This window comes from Gadus morhua, chromosome 6, assembly GCF_902167405.1.
Source record: "Gadus morhua chromosome 6, gadMor3.0, whole genome shotgun sequence".
Classification (NCBI taxonomy): Eukaryota; Metazoa; Chordata; class Actinopteri; order Gadiformes; family Gadidae; genus Gadus; species Gadus morhua.
Window position 1 is genome coordinate 20,630,726 of NC_044053.1, and position 5,614 is coordinate 20,636,339.

Consider the following 5,614-nt stretch of genomic DNA (forward strand, 5'->3'; position numbering starts at 1 on the left):
CCTTCAGACTGATTCTTGTTGGTTGAATAACATCACATGACTTCATCCCCCACTGAAAACTCTTGTATAAATATGAATTTATATTTATACAGAAACAGTAGGCTATTCCTAATGAAATATTCTATAGGCTCTTCAAGTTAAACTGTTCACCCTCTACAGGGTGAACAGTTTGCAACACTTTTGAACATCAGGGATATCTGTTGATCAAATGATGTCCTTGTTTAGGGGCTAATTTTAGCATTTTATCCTCAGCCATCTCCCAGTCAGACTCCCAGTTTCCAAGGCCATTGGCCGTCCTTGACTCTGTCTGGATCATTGTGAGGTGAAAAATAGCTCATTATCCTGAAATGCCTGAGGGTTCAACACATGGGCACTATGTTGGAGACACACGTAATCAAAGCAAAAGCTCCCGCTGTGTTTTTTTTTTTTTTAGCTCTGCAGATGTTTAGAAGATTTGTTTATATATATTGCTGCATATATAAGTAACAGCCCAGCTATTAAAAGATAGGCCCTCAGGTAATTTGAGTGGATTTTGTTTTACGACAGCCATTATATTGACCCATATGAACAATGTATTATCGTTCGCGGAGACCAGGGCTTGTATGTTTATGTCCTATTTTATATTTATAACAGCAAGAAACCGACATTAAAAATAAATAGGCTCGCAGTTACCTAACAAAACTTCCATGCACTTGGAGCCAACATTTAGTTTTGACAGTGTGAAGAACGTTTGACCAACTCTTTCCACTGTGGGCAAAAACCTTGAAAAGGACCAGAGGTTCAGACGGACATGAGGACATTGTCTGAGTCTACTGACCCTCCAGCCAAACAGTTTCAGCATTGATTCAGCAAACTGCAACTCCATTATCTGCATCCTGCAACAGTCGCAGTTACAGGCATTGGCTGCAGAGACAGAAAACGAATTAAGTACCAGTACAACTATAATTATAATCAGAAAGATTCTAACTTTAAAAGCAGCAAGTGTTTATGTGCTAATGAAGCTGTATGATCAGGTTTCTCTAGTAAAAGCTGAAGGAACTTTGGCCGCCATGGGCTAGACCCTGCTCAAATAAAAGTTTAAATAAATAACCAGCCTGGACCCAGGTTTAAAGGAAACATGTGTTTTGTGCATGTTAATGATTAGGCTAACACTCGGTTAGGGCAGACATTTATACAACTTTTAATTGAAAGTCAAATGTAAGGACATCTTTTTAATTTGTTTAATAAAATACTGAGTTAGAAATGTATTAAGTCAGGAGGTAATTACAGTTAAGTAGAGTTAATGCAGCCTCATCAATAAATATCAAGCCCATCCATTATATCAAACTAATCCACCCACCGACAAGTCTGTTATTAACCGTTTAGCTAAGAGATACCTAATGAGAAGACAAAAGCTAAACTAAAGGCATATTGTCCTCCAAACTTTCTTGAGTCCGTTTTGCACAAATTCTCTGAGGCCTAGCAACCTAGCCCCTCACCCTCAGCCCCCAGGCCTTTGAAGCGGCCCCCTCCGGAGGGGGCGGGGGCCCCTGGACCCCCAGGTTTGAAGCCCACTGCCCCCGGACAATGGAGCCAAAGAGCCAAAGGAAAAGCCATCTCCGATGAGACAGACTTTATTGCTTTCCAACCCTGCCTGTCCCACATGAGGTCATTTGGGAGGAATGTCCCAGGGTGTAGAGTAAAAGAGGGGGTCAGAGGGCTTGACCTGTTTGTTTTGAGTGCTCTTGAATTTTGAACTTTGTATTTTGCCTTACTAAAAGTATGGGGGTTGCCCAGTCATGTGCACTGATGGGCCATTAAGGATTGTGGCAGTTGAACTACATCACTGCATTAATACAGCTATTCACTCACTGGAGCTATGACGTGAGGACTATCACAGTGACGACTATCACAGTCTATATCACAGTCTTATTCACAGCCTATGTCACAGTCCATATCACAGTCTATATCCAAGTTTATATAAAACGGCCATTCCACGATAGTGCTGCATTCACACAATATTGGACCATAAATGACCCATTGCTGGATCGAATATCAACGATTATAGGAAAAATGTAAGGTCGATTTACAAATACAAATTGCATGTGAGAAATATTGGACGATAGTCGCTGCTCGTCTTCAGTTCAGTGGTTTTAGAGGCAGCTTCTCATGCGTGGTGTGTGTGTTGTGAAGGCATCCAAGCTACTACTGAAGTGTGCTTGACCCACAGAGTATTATCCGTCGTAGTTTATGTGTGGCTAACTCCAGCGGTGTATATGACAGCAGAAGACTGCAGTTATACTGGGCAGTCACCATCTGTGGTGGGTTGTAATGGAATACATGACAAGGTGGGGCAGGCTAAAAGCAAGCTGAAGACGAAGAAAATAGAGCCTGGCGGCTGCATGCAGGCCTTCGCATTCTGTGCATGCAGACCCTTGAAGAGATATTCCTGTGTTGCTGTGTAATGACTTTGATATACAATGGATCCAAATTAGAGTCGCCTGCTGGAGCGTGGAGCCAAGGCATTAGCCATCCTGTTTGGGAAGAAGAGGAAGAATCCCAAACTGATTGCCTCACCATCTTTGTTTTATTTTCCACAGCCCATTTCAATTCATCACAGGAAATAAATTGGTGTGTTACATGTACACACCAACACACACAGACATACACACACACACACACACACATACACACACTCACACAAACATACACACACACACACACACACACACACACACACACACACACACACACACACACACACACACACACACACACACACACACACACACACACACACACATACACACACACACACACACACAAACATGCTTCTGCCAGTAACATCAGTAATATATTGGCGGTGAGAAAATAAAGCATAAGCTTAGAGAAACTTGAAATTTGCTCCTCGGTTCACCACAAACAGGAGTAATTTAACTCTCATGCTAAGTTGTCGACTCTTTGGCCTGATCTATGATGTTAAATCTAGCAAAGGACAAGCTTAATATATGATGTGTATTGGATTGCCAGAAGCATAAATTGGTGTCATTTATAGTAAGAGTCTCAGATGGCAGAGCAAGGAGTGATCGCCCCGACATAACCCTCACGGACATAACCCTAATGGACATACTAACATAACCCTGACCAACACTACCCTAAATGTAATAACCCTAAAGGTCATAACCCTAACAGACATAACCCTAACATATATAACCCAGACAGACAACCCTAAAGGTCATTAACCTAAAGGTCATAACCCTACCAGACATTACCCTTATGTATATAACCCTGACAGTCATAACCCTTACAGACATAAACCTAACGGTCATAACCCTAAAGGTCATAACCCTGATAGACATAACCCTAAAGGTCATAACCCTAAAGGTCATAACCCTAAAGGCCATAACCCTAACAGACATAACCCTAACAGACATAACCCTAACGTAGCCTATATAACCCTGACAGACATAACCCTAACAGTCATAACCCTAACAGACATAACCCTAAAGGTCATAACCCTAACAGTCATAACCCTGACATACATAACCCTTATCGACATACCACATCAGGTGTCCCGTGGGGAAAAGTCTAACGGATGGCTGTCAGCCGGTTGCCCCCCCCCCCCCATCTCCAAACATCTGTTCCTATCGTCTAGCAACTGGAGGGAGGCTATTCCGCTCTCTCGCGCGCTTTCTCGCTCTCTTGATCTCTCTCGCTCACTCGCTCTCTCTCTCTCTCTCTCTCTCTCTCTCTCTCTCTCTCTCTCTCTCTCACTCTCTCTCATTCACTCTCTCTCTCTCTCATTCAGTCTCTCTCGCTATCTCTCTCATTCACTCTCTCTCGCTCTCTCTCTCATTTACTCTCTCTCGCTCTCTCTTTGGAAGCATTCATACCCAAAGCTCCACCTCGCTCCCACTACCAAGAAGAGGAAAACCTATCGATGATGTCATGGCCTCCTGGATGCTCATAAACTGAACACGATTAAGCCAAGGCACAACGTGTGATGCTTGTAGCAGTGATAACCTAGTTGCTGGTTCCGCCAAGACAAGCAAACCCGTCAGAGTGGAAACTGTCTTTAAGCACTGTTGCACGAGTGTTTGGCGAGAAACATCGCGCCAACAGTGCTGTCGATGAAGTCTCAGAAGTGGTGAAACATGCCTTTATTGGTGGCCTTGAGTCTAACTATAAAAGGCCATTCTTTTATTCTGAGGTAATTTTGTGCTAGCAATTATGTCTTATTTATATGCTGAGGTCAGACTCTTTAAGTTTTTTACTAGCATGTGTTCACAGGCAGGGGGGTGGGCTCTAGCACAGTCTTTTTTATGTATAGCCCAGTCCATAGGTTTTGAGAAGAATGTGGATGGAAAATAGTTTGAACTCTCTGGATGAGTTCCATATCTATAACCTCATCATCCACATCGATTGTCTCGTCCAACCAGGAGCCTCTCTCAATCATTGCCTCTTGGTTCTATAGGGGTTGCCATCCATTGGTCACATGCCTTTTCAATACATGGTTTGCATGTAAATCCAGCTTCTAGACAGATTTAACATGTTGGTTTTTTTGTTTTAAGATTTATAAATTAAAGCTGATACTCCTAAAACGCGAATTTAGGAACACAGGCAAAAGGCAGGTAATTGGGCAACAGCTGTCATCAACACCTTCTAGTGACAACCTAGGTTTAAAAGTCATTTAACAAGGGTGTAATTGCAGAAGTAGTGTACCAAGACATCTGGTGCAACGCAAGGAAGAAAAGTAAGTTAGTATCCATGTTGTCGCGGAGGGTTAAAGCCTCTGCTCCAAGTTTAGGGCTTTTTTTTACACGCAGATCTTAGTCTGTAATTATGTGCAATCTCAGATGTATTTTTTTTTTATTCAAGTCAGTCGAAATAGTACTCAAATGAGAAAGCATTGTTTCAACTGTGGATGAGGAAAACTGCTCTATCAACACACAGATCATTTCCAGTATTGATATTTTATTAGCACAGAAGCCGTTCAAAACAACATTTCGATGCAAATGTTAAAACAACAAATTCACCCCCAAGTGCATGTCCGTCCCATCGCCACGCCGTCTCTCTTTCTTCTTCTTTTGTTGGTCTTTGATTTTTCCCTTTTACAAAGACCTAAGGTGCATTGTTTTCAGTTATTTAGTTACCTGCCTGTACCCAGGCGTGAGAAAGTCTCCCCCTCAACCGGGCGAGCATGCCTGGCCAACCCAACCACCCGCGGCGGTGGGTGGGTGGGTGGGTGGGTGGGTGGACCTAGGCATGCTCGTCCGAGAGTAATCACAGCCGTGGGATTGACAATTACCTGTGGCGGGGGGCTGTAAATCAGGAGGAGGAGGAGTGATCAGATCACAACTGTGGGGTCGGAGCAAACGAAGCCCCCTCTCTCTCTCTCACTAATAGCAGGGGCTGCAGAAGGTACCCTGGGGGCCACTGCTGCTTCACACGCCCCCCCCGCTCTCCTCTCTCATGTGGTGGATGGTCTAATGTACTCTGCGCCGTCTGCCGACTGCCAGCCAATAAACACCACTTTTACTATTCCTGAAAAATGTTCTCTGGAAAAGTTGTTTTGTTCCTCCTCCTCCTCCTCCTCCTCCTCCTCCTCCTCCTCCTCCTCCTCCTCCTCCTCCTC